Raw genomic sequence first — 20407 nt, 5'->3', positions numbered from 1 at the left:
CACTCATGGAGTATAGCAAGAAAATTCATTGTGGTGTAAAGCATTTTCTAAAACAACACATTACCTATGTATTGCCTCCAGATGGTAGTTTTCCAGACATAGAATATGCTTGGGTATATTCTAATGATTTACTTTATATTTTAAATGAATGAATGAATTTTAAATTAATTTAAATGATTTGTTTTGTTTTGTTTTTCAACATTGCAGGTTAGAACTAAAACTTAAATCAACCTGGTCCCACCAAAGACTCTTTATATTTGTTCTCCTTGTGAGCTTGCTATTTTTAAAACATTTGTTTACAAACAGCATATATTATTTCCCTTAAAAAAAAAAAGTAGAGCCAGTTAGCATTTCTGAACAGCACTAGTGCAGTGATACTACCTGAAGTAGTTATAATTCCAGACAAAATTAAATGTTTCTCATTGTAATCTGCTCATATAACTTTGTCATGGGTGTATGTACACTTTCCATTTGTCCTTTGGAAATCCTGAAAACAACTTGACCTTTTTGTGGACCTCAGGTTGGAGTATTCTATACTGTGTCTCATGACATAAAAATATTATTTCATTATACTATTTCATTTTACGAAATAAATTTCTGTATGATTCTGCAGTTTCTTTGCAAGCAGTACTTGGGGGTTACCTGGCCCTTCTTGACCTCTATCAGGGCTTTATGATGTTTTGCAGTTGTGAAACAGCATAGCACCTTTGAACCCCTTATGTGGTAGATCACATTATGGTACATGGTTCCTTTGAGGTAGGAAGAGCCCAAGTAAACAGGTAATTTAGCTAGTTTCTAAAGGTCAGTGCTTACATTCTTCCTAAAATCTCATAATTCTGATATTGGCTTGGGCATTCAGCAAAAGCCTCTCTTGCTTTCCTTTCTGAACTAATTCATTCTAAGCAGTAAAAGAAAGTAACTTGCCTTATTTAGAAGTTCATAGGACCATACTAATCTCAGGAGATTTTAAACACCTTTCCAGTTTCTTGCTTTGTAATTTATTGCTCCCCCACCTACTGTTGTTTGTAGAGGTTTACTTTTATACAAGGAGAGCTGCTGGAGTTTAAGAAAAATCTACCTCTTATTGAATCCCAGTAGGAAGTTTATGCTAGCTGAACTGGTTGCCTGGTGGAAGAGAGCAGAAGAGACTCCTTGATGCAACACATTTTAACTTCAGAGCCTTGCTTGCAAATCTCTTCTCTGCCATCTATGACTACAATTAATAATTGATTTCTTAGATTTATCATTTTTCTTCTTTGACTCAACTTTACTTTTCCCCATCTTTTGCCACTTAGGGAAAAACTTACCCAATCAGTCATTAAGCGTCAACATCAAGATCAGTCTAGGAGCAGAACAAGTTTCATGGTCTTTGGACGTTATTCCCCAGTAGATCCTTCATGAATAAAATATAGTGAAGAGTAAAAGAGAAGGAGAGCATTAGGCATTTTATCCAAAAAATAAAGTAATATTTATAGATCTGACAGCTTTAATAATATAGGAAAGCCTCTGGAATTAGCCTTGGTGTTTTTGTTTTGGTTTGGTTTTTTGTTTTTGCAGTTAAGCAATTTATTTAACTTTATTTTTTATTTTTTAAAATTTACATCCAAATTAGTATAGTGAAGCAATGATGTCAATAGATTCCTTAATGCCCCTTACCTATTTAGCCCATCCCCCCTCCCACAACCCCTTCAGCAACCCTCAGTTTGTTCTCCATTTTTATGAGTAGCCTTGGCTTTTATAAAGAACATCTTTTGTCTGGAATTTGCTTCCAAATAATTGCAGGGGAGGGAAAGTGCGGGCCATGAGTTAATAATTGAAGCTGGATGAAGAGTGCAAAAAACTCATTTTCCTCACTTTTATATATGTTTGAAATGTTGAAATACTATTTGAAATAATAAAGAACTTTTTAAAAGACATCTTTTCCCCAGGAATTTTGGATGGATAAAATCCATTTCCCTATGAAATTTACAGCATCCCCCCAATACTCAACAGTGTTGAACACAATAAAAGTACTATCATAGGTTTGTATTATTGAAGGAAAAATACTTTCTTGTCAGTAAATTCTAAACTTCAGTATGTTATTTTGTGTCTATTATTGTCCAAATTATGTTGTTATTTATTCAGCAATATGTAAATTTATTTCATATATTGCATTCTAATGAAGTTGTGTTCAGTTTTGCTTTTCATCAAGGGCATATTCAAGTAAACGTTAATTAGTATTGAGAAATCTGAAAAACACTCAATGAAAAAATAGTATTAAACAATTTCTTCATATACAGTATGCATGATACATCTCTGGGTAGTATTTGAATTAAGGAGCCTGTTTTCTCAGTCAGGGTCCGAACATAACTTCGCTGGTAAAATGATGATTTAATCCTTAGTCTCTTTTGTCTTGTCTAGTTAGTCACTCGTATTGAATATCTATGCCAGTTGGGGCACCTGGGTGGCTTAGTCCGTTAAGCTTCCAACTTCGGCTTAGGTCATGATCTCATGGTTTGTGAGTTGGAGTCCCACATCAGGCTCTGCACTGGCATCACAGAACCTGCTTGGGATTCTCTCCCTCCCTCTCCCTCCTCCCTCTCCCTCCTCCCTCTCCCTCCTCTCCCTCCTCCCTCTCCCTCCTCTCTCTCCCTCCTCCCTCCTCCCTCCTCCCTCTCCCTCCTCTCCCTCCTCCCTCTCCCTCCTCCCTCCTCCCTCTCCCTCTCCTTCTCCCCCTCCCTCCCCCTCCCTCTCCCTCCCTCTCCCTGCCCCTCCCCCACTCACACTGTCTCTGTTTCTCTCAAAATAAATAAATAACTTTAAAAAAATAATAATCAAATGTAAAGCCAGAAAGTTATTCTGCTATCAATGCAAATAACACAGAAGATAAAAAATAATCTTTCATGTTGTAGATAAAGCCTTTAATCTCCAATCCAAGGAAGTGAGCTCATCAAAAGTGATCAGATTTTGCCAAAATTTGAACGTATTTCCTGGCTTTTTTTTCAGATCCCAGTAGTATAAACCATGGCAAGTCAAATTCACTGTCTAAGATTTATCCTTTTTTCAAATTCTGGAACAGACAGCCACTTTACTTTGGGACAAAAATGCTCTTTTTCCTTGAAAAGCAAAAGGACTTGTATTTCTCTATCACTGTTGTTGCTAATATAGTTCCAACCACCTATATCAACACAACTTGCATTTCAGAGAGAAAACTGGATAGAAGGGGGGGATAATTAGAACTGTCTATCAAACACAAGCATGTTAGTAGGGTAGTAAAACTCATGAATACACATAGCAGACTTTATATAGCTGCACTCCTCTCTTTTACACTATCTTATAGTGGCAAGATGAACAGCTTATTAACATGACCCAAAGATAGAGCTATTCTAATAGCATATACAAATAAGAAGTAAACATGTATCACCTTAGAATTATGCTTAATAACATTTAGTATTCTATTTTATTTAGAAACTATTTGGGCACCAAGAATTACTTATTAATTAGCTTGATTTAACATTAGTCCAAGATTTTAAATTACCATAGATCTTGGAGAAATTTATTATTGAAATATTGTTTACATACAATATTACATTAGTTTCAGGTGTACAACATAGTAGTTGACAGCTCTGTATTATGCTGTGCTCACCACAGTATAGCTACCATCTGTCCCCATACAGTGCTATTACAGTACCATTGACTATATTCCCTATGCTATATCTTTCTTCCTTGTGACTTACTCATTCCATAATTGGAAGCCTCCACCTCCCACTTCCCTTCACCCATTTTTCCCATCCCCCTCCCACACCCTCCCCTCTGTCCGCTATCAGTTTGTTGTCTGTATTTATGGATCTTTTTCTGCTTTTTGTTTTATTGAATTTCACATATTAGTGAAATCATAGGATACTTGTCTTTCTGACTTATTTCACTTAGCATATATCTTCTGGGAGTATCCATGTGGTCACAAATGGCAAGATCTCATTCTTTTTTATGTATGTGTGTGTGTGTCTGCACTGGCATCACGGAACCTGCTTGGGATTCTCCCCCTCCCCGTGTGTGTGTGTGTGTGTGTGTGTGTGTGTGTGTGTATTCTCCCCCTCCCCCCACACATATATGTGTGTATATACACACACGACATTTTCTTTATCCTATTCATCTATGGAAAGACACTTAGGTTGCTTCCGTATTTTGGCTATTGTAAATAATGCTACAGTGAACATAGCAGTGTGCTTACCTTTTCACATTACTGGTTTTGTTTTCTTTGGGTAGATACCCAGTAGATCTTGGAGATATTTAAGCTAACACATCATTGTCATTGATATAAAAAGTTTGTTAACATTATTATTCAATTTAGATGAATACAGATTTTCAATTTTTTAAATATCAAATATATAGGAAGAGTAATACTAGCTTATTTGATCAGTAAGTCTGTTATAGGAAATTCAGATTACCTTCTATCTGAGAAAACAAACCCAAGTAAATTAAGATGTATGCAGTGTTACACTTAACTGACAAAACTCATCTTGATTTGTACAATAGTTATCTTAATTATATGAAATTGGACTCCTAAAATGTTTCTGAACTAGTAGTTTCTGTAGATAGGATTTCTTTTTCTTTGTCTAACATATTTGGAGTATTATAGGTTCACTTTATTTTCTTGGAAATTCTAAAAATTTGATAAATAAGTGCTTATTGAGCTCTACAAAACCAATGAGAACAGAACTTCTTAATTTAAGAGATATTATAATCAAATTAATCAATATCCTCTAAAAATTGGAAAACATTTCATACTTAAGAGGTCAAGTTCTTTCTGAATTACATACAGAGCTGTGGCTTCAGTTTTACAGCTTTAGTCATGGGTCAAAAGTAAACATAAAACCTCATCAGTTCAGATCTCTAAGAGCCATTCTCCTTTAATATTATGTGCAACATTCTTAATTGAGCTCAAAATAGACAAGTGGACAAAAAGAAAAGTCTAACAAACTGAATTCTCTTTTGGTTTTTCACTCAACAGAAAATAGATCTCTGTCATTCTACTACATAGACCACCAAATGGTGGGACCATAAAAATCCAATTCTCAGTAGGTATATCCATCAATGAGGAATAACTTATCAACTGTGCATTAGCCAGAAACAAAAACAAAATCAGCAAGAGGGAAAAAAAAATTGAGAAAACCAGAAAGTCAGCAAAATTGAAGTTCTGTTGCCCCTTGGGATTTGCTTTGAGAGCCAAGAAGAGATGTACCCAGGCTAACATAGCCAATGAGGTATACTTCTCTGGCAACTCTGGTGAATCTATTGGCGTCTTCATGGGTCCTCAAAAACTTTTTAGGGATTTTTTGGGGAGCGGTGGTAAAATCATGACTCCTACGAATATACAACGGGCAACTTCAGGGCTACTGTCTTCCATGCGGTGGCTCATCCAACAAGACGGCTTTCGTCTTATAGCACTTTGTTTTCAACATGTTTCAAAAATCTCAGTGTTAGGGAAAGAGACTAGAAGGGCCTTACGTCAGTGTTTGGTTTGGATTTTCTCTGAGTGGTGAGATTACAGATAATTTTTGCTTTCTTTAATGCCCACTTGTGTTTTCAAAGTTTTCTATAATGAACCTGATTGTCTCAAAAGAAGATATATTAAGAATGGTAATAAACAGAATTAAGCAGACACTAGCTAGTGTTGATGCTAGCTGTGCAGGATTGGTTTTTCTTTTGTTTTTGTAGAAACAAAAATTTACTCTGTTGAAACCTTACAACCTAATTTTTAAGCAAAGACAAAACTTGTATTAAGCCATTAAATTCTTTATTACTTTGTTCTGGAGAGTCAGGGTCAGAGTTCTATGTCTAATGTTACATGAAGCTGGTGAATGCTGATGGAAAGCCCTTCTTTGACCTCTTAGTACTGTGCTGGCCTGAGCTTCCAGCCCCATACTTACATGCAAGTACAGAAATTATCACAGCTTTAGGCACCGAACTCTCAAATTGTCTTCTTATGATGCCTTTCTGTGTAGTAACCTCAGAGAAATGTTTCCACATATTATACACTGTACATGCTACACTGTACTTCATAATCATTAAAATTCTTCCTGTGCACGTTCCCCAGAACTGGTTTTACAAATGAAAAAATAAAAGCTCAGATCTGATGGTCTAACTCCCAAAGTGACTTATTCAGTGCAGGAACAATCTCTTTCAGTTGTTCAGTTCTTTCATGCAGTATCATGGGTATTCAGTAAATGGTATGTGATGCAGGGCTTAAGATTGTGGTGTTTTAATCTGTAGCATAGACTTCAGACAACTCCAGCGCTTTTCATTCAGAAGCGTTTTTTTCCTTTCCTCCATAGTGAATAATTGGTCAATTTTCATTTTAATTATTTTGTGAACCTAAAATGAAAAATAAGAGAAGAAACTTCAGGAAAGCATAGAAATTGTTTTGGCAATCTTCTAGTCCTTTATCTAAACATGGGTAGATTTGTTTTGATGATGATGATGATGATGATTATGATTATTGAACCAGGCTCCCTAAACACTTATTTAGAATGTTTTTAACCTTCTTTAAGCTATTCTCTAAACCTTAATCTGGTTTTAAACTAGAAGACAAATGTGAATGGTGAATTACTGCTCTGTAGCTTTAAATTCAACCAGTTTGATGCTTTTGTTTTTTATAAAAGATGCTCACAGCTCCAGAAAAGAGGCAGATACTGTGTGATCTCCATTCTCAGAGTAAAACTATTCATTTGCATTAGCAGCTCTAGCAAAGCGCACGCGCGCGCGCACACACACACGCTCACAAACACACACACACACACACACACACACACACACACACACACACGATGCTTGTTTGGCAGAAGCTTTCTGTTTATTCAGCACAGAGCCCTCCCAGGCTCCCAGATGTAGAAAGCTCTAAGAGTTGATGTACAAGACAGAACCGGAACTGTACATAGGCTGAGGTGGGCACTGCGGAGGATTGGCTATGCAAGGATGTTGATGTGGTGCGGCTCTACCTGCCTGTTCTGTGAAAGGCACTTCTCTGAGGCTGTGAAGGTGAGAAGCCCAGGGATGCACTAGAAGCTTCATTTCGGCTGGCTCTTTGGTGGGGGAATGCATTCCCAGTGGTAGCTGTCCTCATTTACAGCGTTATTCTCGGAAACGAAGTATGTGCAGCCGTGACAGACTATGCCACAGCTCCTCTGCAGTTTGGAAGCTGGGACAAATGGAAAGAGCACATAGTCAAGAGAGGTTGTGATTTGTTTTCACTATCCAAGCTTGCTCTCGCAGTACCCAAATGAAGGATGAGCTTTGTGGCAAGCAAAATCAGCAGACTGCCTGACGGGGGGTTTTGGTAAGATAAATGTATTGCTTGTGTTTTGGGGGGGAGGGTTTCTCGGGGTTTTTTAATTATTATTTTTATTTTTCTATATCAACTACATAGAATTGCCTCTTAGCAATAACTAACACATTTTGCAGAATCATATGTGATGGAAAGGGGTGATCCAAGAAGCCAGAAGGGAAGATACTATTTTTGATCATTCATTTGTGACCTTCAGAGATAATCATCAAGTTTTCTCAGATGTCTATGAACAGGCAGAAGCCAGGAACTTCCAGAGCAAAGAATGCTGACTAACAGATATCCTTTCTTTTCTTTGAACAGTTATAATTAACCCCCCCACTTTTGTTTCCCCCCGCTTTCCCTATGGCCTAAAGTAGAAAAGAAAAAATAAAAGCTCCCTGGTCTTACCGAGTTGTTGCCTCTGGAACAGTAATAGCCTGAGAACATAAGTATGGAGGTGGAGGAAGGCAGGATGAGGAGTCTGCTATTTTCATAGCAGTGCGTTGGTGGGTGTTTGTCTTGGTTCATTATCGTTGCTGTTCAATATCAAGTGGTGGTTAGTGCTGTATCTCGTTGTCTGTACTATAATTTAATCCCTTTATGTTCTATTTTGTATGTTTTTCTTTGCCAGACTCAATTCTGTCATTATGAAAACTTTTTCTGTTATCATTCATACATATTAGCCTTTGTTAGAGAAAAGATAGTTGTAGAAAGTAACTCTTAAATATTTATGGACCCCAATAATGATAAAGACATTTGCTTTTTAAAATCGAGGTTTTTTTTAAAACAGATTTGGGGGTCTTGATTTTGGAATCTTTAACAAGCATTTCATGACAAGTTAAAGAAATGAGTTGCATTAGATCTATGAAATCCTACCAGAATCACTTTGCTCTAATCTACTTTAAGTTGGATCCTATGTCTTAGGTTTTTCTAAGTCTGAAGGTTTACTTTTCCTCATCCTAACTTAGGTAAGTATTGCTGGAAGATATGTTGATTGTTTTATTAGCCTAACCTGAGATCTTGTTCTTGGGCCCCTCTTCTTTCCAGCAGAGAGAGCCAAGTTTCCTAGCTGCTTAGAGTGGGCACAGAAGAGATCCATTGACATCTGACTTTTTGCTGACTCATTGGTTATATAAGCCTTGTAAATACAATTATCCATATACTTCATTAGGTTACTGGGCAGGTGGCCCCCTTCCTGTTTACTGATCTTTTCTTCCTTCAGCATCCTCTTCTTCCTTAAGACTTTTTGGTAACATGTCTCAACTATTAACCAAGTGAATTCTAAGAAGTGAAGGACAAATCCTTTTTTTTTCTCTCTCTCTCTTTTTTGGAATTGCTTTCTTAACTGTTTCTTTACCTTGATTATGATAAAATCCCAAATTCTGTATTCTCTTGGCACATGAAACGGTAATAATACCTTTCCTCATTTATGACCTGGTTAAAGTAATAACTTCCTTTTCTGTCTTTGAGACCTCAGATCAAATGTCCTTGTTCAAAGAATTCTTCTATAACTTCCCAATCTAAAGTAGTTTTCCCTCCCTTACATTATTCCTTTTTTCATAGCACCCTTTTTTTTCTTCTTTGTAGTACTTCTCAATAATTTATATTATTTGATTACTGGTTATTTCATCTCTACCATTCTTATCCACTCAGACGTTAAGCCTCATAGAAAACAGAGATGCTTTGTTTTGTTCGTTAGTACATACCCAAACATCTAGCAAACTTCCTGGCTGAGAGTTGAAGAAAGGACAAGTAAGCAGTATTCTATATGTAAAGGCCCTGTGGTGAGAAGAAAGGATGAGTTGCAGGGGTTGAAAAAGACCAGTTTGACTAGAGTGGGGGAAGCATGCTGTAAGATGAAGCTAGAGAAATAGATCCAGGGCTTAAATCATGTAGGACTGACTTGATAGACCACATTCAGATACTTGTTCTTTTAAGAGTTGGCAGCTGCAGGTGGGGGTTGCCTGGATGGCTCAGTCAGTTAAGCATTTGAATCTTGGTTTCAGCTCAGGTCATGATCTTCTGGTTCATGAGGTCATGATCTCCTGGTTCAAGAGATCAAGCCAGCATCAAGTCCCACTATCTGCTAATAGTGCAGAGCCTGCTTAGGATTCTCTCTCTCCCTCTCTTTCTGCCCCTCCCCCCAAAAAAGTCGTGGTAAGCTACATAAAAGAATTTAAGCATTTGGTGATTTAGAACTTATTTTAAAAAAAAATCTGTGTCATGTGGTGCTCAAACTCACTTCCCCGAGATTAAGAGTCACATGTTCTACAGACTAAATCAGCCAGGTGCCTCACCACTTTAAAAAAAAAAAAATTCTCCAGCTTAACTGAAAGCCTGATTGAATTCAGGTAGATTAGTCAGTGATCCAGGAAAGAGATAACAAGAGTTTGTCCTAAGGTGGTGGTGGTAGAGATAGATGGGAGAGTATTATAATTTGATGGAAATTTGGAAAGTAAAATAGATAGGACTTGGTGTTGAATTGGATATAGGTAGAAGGCAGAAGATGTCAGGAATGGTTCCTGGACTTTGGTTTGGTTTAGTTTGGCCTTGGCTTGGCCTTGTTTTATAACCAGATGAGAGATAGAGATAGAGAACACCATAAGAAAACCAGGTTTGTAGGAGGAATTGTGGTGTTTGGTTTTGGACATGCATATTTTAATATAGTCAAGTAGGTTTTTGGATCTATAAGTATAGATTCCAAAGGAGATTTTGCTACTATTAGCATTGAGAAGCCTTTGGAAGTACCGTTGGAATAAAGTGCAAAACAGTGATTTAGACCTACCTTGGGATCTCATCTCCTGCCAGAGACCTATTTATATAACCTCACAAACTACTCAATTATCTTAAAGAAGCTACTATATTTCCTTCTTCTGGGCCTTTGTTCATACTGTGTTGTCATCTTGAAACGCCTTTATCACTTCTCTTTATATCAAAAACTTCTAACTTCTTCCTTCGAGGCTCATTTTTTTTTTTTTACCTCCTCCAAGAATCCTCCTCTGTTCCCTTTTCCTTCTGAATACGTGACTCCTTCCTATGCTCAAGAAGTACTTTGCCTTCATATCTGCTACATCATTTACTTAATTGGACCTGTATTTTAGTTGATCATTTTCATGTCTCACTGACTGGATTATATGTTTCTTGAGAGCAGGGATTCACCTTTATTCAGTGCTTTACATAAGGAAAACAAAGAATAGTTGCAAAATGAATTAAATGGTAGGAAACCTCAATCTTTTGTATAATCTTCTTCCTTAATATCATAGCACCATGATATCCTTTCTCCATCTATGTACTCCTGATTTTCTCTAGGCTGTCCCTACATTTTACCCTACAGATACCTAGATACATCGGAGAACTAGTCTTCCATTCATATGCAAAGTCCCTGAACTAGTCATTTTCATTATGTAATTTTACTTTATTTGTACTTTATCAGAAAAACTGAAATCTTGCTATTGCTTATCACCTGTGAAAAAATTGGCCAAGATAGGAAGGACCAGCATCCATACAGGATGTCAGAGACACCTAAGGGATGCCACTAAGGTGACAGTGGAGGAAAGACTTAAAGGAGATGATGGAATAAGCTGCGCAGGTTTGTGGGGAAAAGTATTACGGGCAGGAGGAACACTAAATGGAAAAGCCTTGAAATAGGTACATGCCTGATACATTCCAGAAACAGCAAGGAGGCCATTGTAGCTGGTGGCAGTGGAGTAAGGGATGAATAGTAGGAGATACAGATAGGGAGGTAATGGATGTGCTGCAGGTGCCAGGTCATGGTTGTTCAGGCCATTGTAAGGACTTTGGCCTTAACTCTGACTCACATAGGGAACACTGGAAAGTTTTAGGTGTAAAAGACTGTTGTGACCTCATATTTTTTTATGTGTGTTTTTTTTGTTTGTTTGTTTGTTTTAGAGAGAGAGAGTATGTGTGCACGCGTGTAAGCAGAGGAGGGGCAGACAGAGAGAGAGGGAGAAAATCCCAAGCAAGCTCCATACTGTCTTTCAGTGCAGAGCCTGATGCGGGGCTCAATTCCATGAACCATGAGATCATGACCTGAGCTGAAATCAAGAGTCAGACATGTACCCAACTGAACCACCCAGGCGTCCCATGACCTGATATGTTTTTAAAGGATCACTCTAGTTGCTGTACAGATTATTGATTATAAAAATATTAATCTAGTGATAGTTAAGAGACTTACTGCAATAGTCCAGGTGAGAGTTAATTGTGGCTTATACCAGAGTGGTGGCAGTGGAGATTCAGTGAGATGTGGTGAGATTTTATGTCTCTTTAGCAAGTAGAGCCCAAAACATTTGCTGGAGAAATGTAATATACATAGGGGGTAACAACTTAGACCTGGAACCAGACTGTCTGGGTTTAAACATTTGGCTTTTCCCCTTCTTTACTTTGTGATCTTGAACAACTTAAATTATTTATGCTTTATGCTTTAGTTTTCTTAGCTTTAAACTATAGTGGTGTCATTGTAAGAACTATACAATTTACTGAACATACAAAGGATTTAGAACCTTGCCTGGCATATAGTAAATACTTTATGTATTAGCAACTATGATTATTAATGTTGCTGTTAACTGGATAGAGTATGTGAGAGAAAGAGGACTTAAAGTTGACTCCAAGGCTTTGGATCTGAGCATATGGATCAATGAAGTAGCCATTGGCTGAGATGGGAAAGACTGCAGGAAGAGCAGGTTTTGGGGATATCAGGAATTCAGTTTTGTACATAGTAAATTTGAAATGACCATTAGACATCCAAGAAGAGACATTAAGTAGGTAGTTGGATCTAGAGTTAAGCACAGTATGGGCTGAAGGCAGACATTTGGAACTCGTCAACAAATAAATGGTATTTAAGACCATTTTAAGAGAAAGAAGAGTATTTAAGCCCTGAAATGGGATTGGGGATGTGTGGTTTGGACATCCCCTCCTTAGAGCCTCCATTCCTTAAGCTACCGAACAAGCCTGAAAAGTTCAGTGATAGCCCAGTTATCACACACCCTATGGGGTTTTCCACAGTCTTCCATTGCTTTAGCATTTTATCAAAAATGAGTGAAATAAATAGGATTAAGCTGAGACTTAGAAATCTTTTGTTTTAAGGAAACTTGTGTTATAAAAGTATTTGTAGGGAATTACCTTGTAATGGGGAACTCATTGGTGGCAAGTTTTACAAATTGGCTAATCCACACATGGATTTTATATGTATTTTTAAATCCTCAGCAGTGTAAACATTTCTGTGTCACCTTCTTCTTTTGCTGGCTAGTGAATGCTCAGAAAATAGAAACTAATTTTAGCCTTAGCCGAGTTGTGTGCTTCAGACTAATCATTCTGAAGTCTTGTGAGAATAGTTTTTGAATAATCCATAGCCCAAGTCACTATTTCTTTTTAATAAATCATAATCTCAGAAGGAAACTTGGATCATCTATAGCAAATGTCAATCAGTATATCCTCATGTGACATTTTTAACATTCAGGCATGAAGTCTCTGTTTGGGTACTTCCAGTGGCATACATGAACTGAAACTTGAAACCCCCTGGTTAAGTTGAACCTCTCACTTTCAGTGTATGTTATTTTTTCTGTTAGTTATCGGGGAGAGAGCTTTCTCTCACAATCTGTTACTCACCTGTAAAATAAATTTTCTTAACTGTTTGACCTCTCAGGTTCCTTCCGAGCTCAAAGCACCTGTACTTACAAAAATAACATTTAACCATCACAAAGGAGCATACTATTGACTACTAGGATTGCAGGCTCCTTAAGTGTGTTTTCTTTGTTTTTTTTGGTACTTCCACTGCCTAACATAGGCCCTGTGCATAGGAAACATTCTGCAAAGCTTTGTTAAAATGACAATAAATCATCTGACCAGGCTTATATGAATCTATTAAGTCCAAACATCAGGCCTGGCAGTGCTAATCCTCAGTGATGCCTTTCACGTAAGCCAGGAAACCAGTGCTCCTGTGACATAGCAATTCTGAGCAGCAATCCTAGATCCTGTAATGGATATTTTGCAGTTGGGTTAGAGCAGGGTAGACCAGATAGGATGTTAATAACCTAAAATTGATATTCAACACAGTTGATTTTTCCTCACCAGCCTTGGAGGGATGAGTATCATCTATTGGAAACTATTTTTCTTACAAAAATCCTGGCATTTGTTCCATTTGTAGTAACATAAGCTTAGTCACTGTATGACATATGAGAGATAGAAGCACGTTAAGGCAGTGCTGGTGAGCATTTATATTAAACATTTCCTAGATATTTTTGCACAAAAAATTGTGTTAGCTTCTTGGGGTACAAAGATGAATATAACTTGTTTCCTGGCCTCAGGAACTTAGGTCAGTAGAAGCAAGCCACCCGATCATTTCAACATAATGTGATAAGGACATTGAGAGAAGTATATGTATAGGTACATGGGAATATGAAGAAAGCCATTAATCCAGCTGGGAGAGGGAGTTTGTTGGGAAAGATGTCCTGGAAGAGGTTACATCTGAAGTGGTTCTTGAAGGATGAATAGAAGTTAGCCAGAAAAGGAAAGAACATGCCCTCGACTATATGGCCAGAAGCCCAGAGGTGTGAAACAGCATGCCATGTCAGAAGAACCAGATTATACAGGTGTGATCCTAAGCCTATGTGGATTTAAATTTAAGGTTTCCATTGTTTTCAAGTGAACCATGATACAGTTGTTTTTTTTTTTTGTCATTTGCTGAGGCACGTAGTAGGATCCTTAGCCACAAAACTAGTGTGCAAACTCCACCAGACTTCACATTTCAGTGAGCATGTCCTCTACTCATTGTCACATACACGGTATTCCCCATGAAGTTACTTTAAAACTTCGTTATTTATAGAAAAAGGATCTAAAAAGTGCTGGTTGTAAAAAAGCGCATAGGGCCTTAAGTGGTTCTTAATGCACAAAAAGGAAGTTTGGGACAAACTAAACTACAGTACCAACTTTAGAAGTGGCCAGGATTATTATCATGAGTATTAAGCAGTAAAACATTATTTTATTTTTCTAAGCAAACTTTTCCCAGAATACCCATATAACATAGATGAAAGCAGTGGTAATCGGTTCCAGGAACCCTACTCACTTGCTTCCACTATTCCCCTCTGTGGTAGTCTAGACACATCTCTGTAGAACCTAGGACTATTCCATATAACCAAAGTTCTGTATAAAAATATGAAAAAGTGATCCCTAGAACTTACAGGAAAAACTCCATTGTGTACAAGGATTATTTATCAAGTGAGAAAAAAAACTTTGTGACAGGTAAAAAGGCCTGTTTTTAAGGCTGTAAGTTGAATCTTGATTTTAGCTCCAAGGTAAAAATGGAACGCTTAGAGAAAAAGCTTGCTGGCTATGGGTTTGGTGGAACTTTAGTTCATTTTTATTTTCTACTACTCCCACTTGAGATTTCCTCTTCATTGCACAGCAGACTAAATGTCAGTCAGAATTGCTCAACAGAGTTGTGCTTACTGTGAGAAGGGAAGGGCATGTCATTTCTACAGTGAGACGCTGGAGAGAGGTGAAAAGTCTTCCCGTAATAAATATATACTTGCTGCACAAAGTGCTAATTGACTTGAGGTTTCTTTTCTTTTTGTTAAGGATAAGGTGTTGGGGGTGTTGGCAAAGGCAAGCCTCCAGGAGATAATGATACAGAATTCAATAGCTCCTAAGGCAGGACTCTTTCCTCTGTTGTACCTTCTCAACACAACCTGCCTGGCAGAAAAAGAAAAATTTATATGATGAACCAGAGTATCTTTGTGTTTATCATTGATTAGAAGATCGATTTCTGTCTGGTTCTTAAGACCAAGATTATAAATCTCTAGGGATTACAGTTTATATTGGATTTGGGGTGCGGGGTAGTCTCTCAACAATCCAATATTCTATCCTGTTGCCCCCACTAAATATAAGTGCACTTGAATTGAGCCACACACTCCAGTTTTGGGTCAGAGCCGTGGCCCCAATACCTGTGAGAAAAATTTTGGAAGAATAATGGAGCTGCATCTGCAGGTGCCTAAGTATTCAATTTGCAAAGGCTACACTGCACAACCCATTCGATGAAATCGGCCTTGGAAAAGATCCACTTTCGGAAAAACCAAAATAGTCCAGATTCTATTTGTTTTCAGATTAATTACAAAGACTTCTCCACTTCCCACCCTTCTTCTTTTACTCTAAAATACCTGCTTAATTTTCTCAGAAATGATGTTGATTATGTAGTGTGCAGAAATTTCCTGAAAGAGAGCCAGTATTCTATAAAGCACAGATATAAAGTCTATGAAGTCTATAAAGACTTCATTCCGCTAAGTAGACAGGATGGGGCTGTTGGCTTTTATTGAAGGCAGTGATGTCAAGTCAGGGATTTCTGAATCTTTTCTAGTTACAAATATGTACCTTTGAGTAATGAACCAGGTAAGGAATAGAAAAAGGTAACTTTTTGAATGCTCACGATGTTTGGCAGGCATAATCTGATTTCACATATATTTAACATTTTTTCAGATAATCTCACGAGAGAATGATAACCCCATTGAATAGATAAGAAAACTTAGACTCAAAGAGAACAAGTAGGTAGCCCAAAGACACCTAGCTAGTAAGGTGGCAAAGCCAGGTGTGAACCTAGGTCTTTCTACTCCTTGCTCTTTCCACCATGTTCCTTCATACATGATTGTTCTCAAAGCTGGGTGCTCCCATATTCTGACACTTCCATATACTCAGAGAAAGTAGATAGATCTGTAATGTATTTGCAAATGAATATTGCAAGCCATTATAAAACTTTTATCAAATATTCTCCCCAAGATAGCTCTACTCTGCCCCTGACTAATTGGTCTTTTGAGGCATCACTGTTTAAATTTTCTCTTGAACTGTTTTCGGATCAATTAACTAAAATCTGTTAAAAGATCATTTAAGTGTGGCAAATTAATTTTTTTAAGATTTTATTTTTAAGTAATCTCTACACGCAGCATGGGCTCACACCCACAGCCCTGGGATCAAGAGTCATATGGCTTACTGACTGGGCCAGCCAGGCACCCCCTAGCAAATGAATTCTTTTTTTTTTTTAATGTTTATTTTTAAGAGAGAGACAGCATGAGCAGGGCAGGGGCAGAGAGAGAGGGAAAGAGAGAATTTCAAGCAGGCTCCATACTGTCAGCACAGATCCCAATGCAGGGCTCAATCCCACGAATTGCTAGATCGTGACCTAAGCTAAAATCAAGTCTGATGCTTAACCAACCCAGGCGCCCTGGCAAATGCCTTAATAGTAAGAAACAAAGTGCAAACAAAGCAGCATATCTATTTGTTATAGCAACAGTAAGATCATGAATTGTAGCCTTTCACCATACCTCTAGCTGTGTAGCACTTTGCCCAGCTTCCAATAAGTAGTCAAAATAAATTTAACAGACTGGTTTTTGCTCCTAGATTTTCTCTGTACAAATTAATACTGTCCCCAGCCATAAGTGTCCAGGACTTGCTACACTGGTAGGTATGATCACTCATGAAAGCCCTTCAGCCTATGGTCACATGAAGCCCTATTGAATAAATAATCTTGCCACTTGATAAGGTAATAAGAAGTACCTCACAGTCACTTCATTTGTAAATTAGTAATAACGTTGTCTACTTTATAGGCCTGTTGTGAGCTTTGCAAGATTAGGTAGCCAGCTGCCTAGCCACAAGACCAACAGTCAAGAAAGATGACTATTATTTGTACTGTAGTACCCTGAATTACATTATTCCTGTGGTTCAGACTCTGTATATTCCATGATCATGCCTGAAATGTGAAAGATCTTAAAAGGAAGTATATTCTAGAATCTTTTAATACTTGAATTTTTTAAAAGAACTACTTAGAATGATAGAAAAAATAATAGCCAGTAGTAACTGTTTACTCTGTGTCCAGGACTGTTTTTGAGCGCTTTTATGTTTATTTACCCATTTCCTTCTCAAAACAGTCTTCTGAAGTGGGCCTTAGTATTATTCCCATTTTACAGTTGATGAAATAGATGCAGAGTTTAAGCAACTTGCCCCAGGTCACATGAGTAGTAAGTAGCAAACAAAGCTGGATTTGAACCCAAGCAGTTTTATGCCAGAAACCATGCTTCACTACTATACTAAATGTAGCCAAATTAAATAACTTTGTTTTTCTGATTTGTGTCTTTTCATGTATGTTTAAGAAAGTCCTTCCCTATTTTCCAATACCGCCTACTCAAAGGTTTAAAATTTGCTTTTAGAGACACCTGAGTGGCTCAGTTGGTTAAGCATCTGACTCTTGATTTCAGCTCAGGTCATTATCTCAGAGTTTGTGAGAGTGAGCCCATGTTGGGCTCTGTGCTGACAGCGCGGAGCCTGCTTGGGATTTTCTTTCTCTCCCTCTCTCTCTGCCCCTCCCCCACTCATGCTCCCACATGCACTCTCTCTCAAAATAAATAAACATTAAAAAAATAAAAATTAAAAAATAGAATTTGCTTTTCACATTTGCATTTTAATTGTCTGTCTGGAATGAGGTGGAATCTAATTTTATGTTGTTATATATGGATACCTGATATGCCAGCAAAGGCTTTTGAAAAAGAGAACCACTTTTTCAGTTGGTGCCTTTGTGACTCCCAGCTAAGTACTCTTACCTCTGAGGGCTTTTGTTCATAGCTCAAAAGATACTAAGAGAGTACTCACACCCCCTGTCCTGTAAATCTATAGTTCAGCTTATCTTTTTCTTTCCTTCTCCATTCCTCTTCTCTTCTCCCCTCTTTTTTCCCCTCTCCACCTGTCACAATTTCTCCCTCTTCTCTCTCCTTCCTTTTTAAGGATAGTGCCTGCCAATATTGGGAAGAGTTACTGAGTAATTGAGTGATTCATACTTTCAACTGTTATGCTTCCCTCCTGCAGAAGCTGTGGGGTTAGTTTTCTTTGAAGGCTGAGGACAGTAGGTTCTGTCAGATACACTCTTACAGGCATATTGATGATTCTGAGTGGGAGTCATATACTGGAAAGATACAGTGTGGCCCCAGACAGCTCAGGACAGAAGTCAGATTAAAGAGTCTGGTCTACATCTTTAGTTATTGTGTAGGGAAATAAAATCACAACCAAACTGTGATCTATTTTATAAATAATTATATTGAAATGTTACTGTGTTTTTTTTTCAAATTTAGAGATATAATAAAACCTTGATTTTATTCCCAAAGCCATATTTTCACCAGTATGATCAATATTTATCCTCCCTGAGTAATAGTTAAACTTGTTTTCTGTACCTGCACTTCTTTACACAAGAGACTACATGTGAGGTGATATTCCGATAACAAAGAACCTAAGAAAACTAGACAATGCATAAGCTTGTAGTCTTGGGTCAGTGGTATTTCATATTTGCTTTCCTTTTCCTGTGGTAGATTTAAGCTATTAAACATAAGTACACAATCAGAGTCTATTACGTACTATAGTTATGGGATCTGAAATCCCATTCAGAAAGAAAATCATGCGTTGGAAACCCTGTGCAACTGAAGAGAGAGTTTCTAAGCTCCATTTTCAACTTTTTTCAACGTGGTTATCTGGGACTCTGGCTCATTCTCCTTTCTGCTGCTTCCCTCTGGCCCTTTCACTGCTCGTTAGCTTGCACCTAAAAATGAATGGGGCCGATGGAGGAAGTTACACAAAATAATTATTTGCTAGTCCCTAACTATTCTGGACATTTTTGTTTTTAGGGGAACATAATGTCATTTTGCTATTCATTTCAGTTTTAAATTATCTTTTGATTTTATTTAAATGCACATTATTTCTCATTTGTTCATCTAAAAAGGAAATAGTTTTTATTCATATCAGTAGTAAAAATTAATTCCAGTAATGAACTTTCCAGTAATGAGCTAATATTTTTAGAGTTCTAGGGCACCATAATTCCTGCTCAGATGGCAAACTGAGGAGATATAACCAAGATAAAACAAAGACTGACAAGCTAATTATCAGCATTTCACGAATATTTAACATTTGGTATAAGAGGGTAGCCTACAGTTCTTTCTATCAAATTGTTGGCTGGTTACAGATTAGGGCTAGGGACCAAGTAAAGGGTTATGATGTTAACCTCCAAGATGGTAATTTGTAATTTGACACTCATACTGGGAATTTTATTACCCTAAATGGTTCTTTTATTATTTATTTCTGTTCCTGCTCAGTAGAGAGCAATTTCTAAGGACTTTTTGCATGAGCCCTACTTTACTGTACCACAAGCCACACCCAAGGTTTTTTGTTTTGTTTTGTTTTTGTTTTTATATCCTGAGTTAGGGAAACCTGACCTCTCCCAGCTTTGTCTAACAGCTTTGAAATTGGATAGTTTCAGTTCTCAAATCTGAGCAGCTTGCCTCTTCTTTATCTCCTTTGAGTGGTTGCTCACCCATATGAAGGTTAGTTTTTGTGTGTGTTTTGGAATCCCTTGTCTAATAAAAAACCTTTTACTGGATAGAATTCACAAAGTTTGAACTCCAGAAGACCTGAACTTAGTTGTTGACTTGATTAATTTCTTACCTCTCACTGTCCCTCTCCCTGAGTATTCACTTTCTCTTGCCCAAGTTTATCACAGTTACTTGTGATCTGGGATTTTAACTCTAACAGGATACCACATTTATCCTTGGCACTTTCGGTAGTAACTTCTCTTTCTTACCACCACCTGTTTCCAGCTACCAATTGAGGGCCCCTATCAGAATAGAGAGAATAAGTCCATCACCTTGACATACTTTGGATAAAAAGACACTGTGATAAATAGGACTTTTATATCTAGCCAGTAAAATACCTGTTGTCACCAGCATTTTGGATGACCATAATCTGAGAGCGTGGATTGGAATTAGTGATGTCTGAATACTAAAATGCTTTTCATATAATTAAATTGAAATGCAGATGTACCTTGTTTCACAAAAGTATGTGTGGAGAATGTAAATTAAATCATGCTTTAAATCCACTAGGGGAGCTTTGAATATTGTGATAAATTCTCTAACAAAGGAAGACACCCCCAGTTTACATCTTGTGCATATCTTTTTTCATATGTCTGTTTTGTGTAAAGCAAAGTATACTTGTATAAGGACAGTACCCAAGAGGGAGATGGGGCTTGTATAGGACAGGAGGACTTTGGTCAACTATCTGTGCTGAGAT

At 37.5% G+C, this 20407-nt stretch overlaps 1 protein-coding gene across 3 annotated transcripts in view; it reads left to right on the top strand.

Annotated features, from left to right (window-relative positions):
• Positions 1-20407, top strand: part of TMCC1 (transmembrane and coiled-coil domain family 1) — a 243805-nt gene that overhangs the window by 197831 nt on the left and 25567 nt on the right. The window lies entirely within an intron of this gene.

Source organism: Prionailurus viverrinus, chromosome A2, assembly GCF_022837055.1.
Source record: "Prionailurus viverrinus isolate Anna chromosome A2, UM_Priviv_1.0, whole genome shotgun sequence".
NCBI classification, from domain to species: Eukaryota; Metazoa; Chordata; class Mammalia; order Carnivora; family Felidae; genus Prionailurus; species Prionailurus viverrinus.
This window is presented reverse-complemented; position numbering and strand designations above follow the sequence as displayed.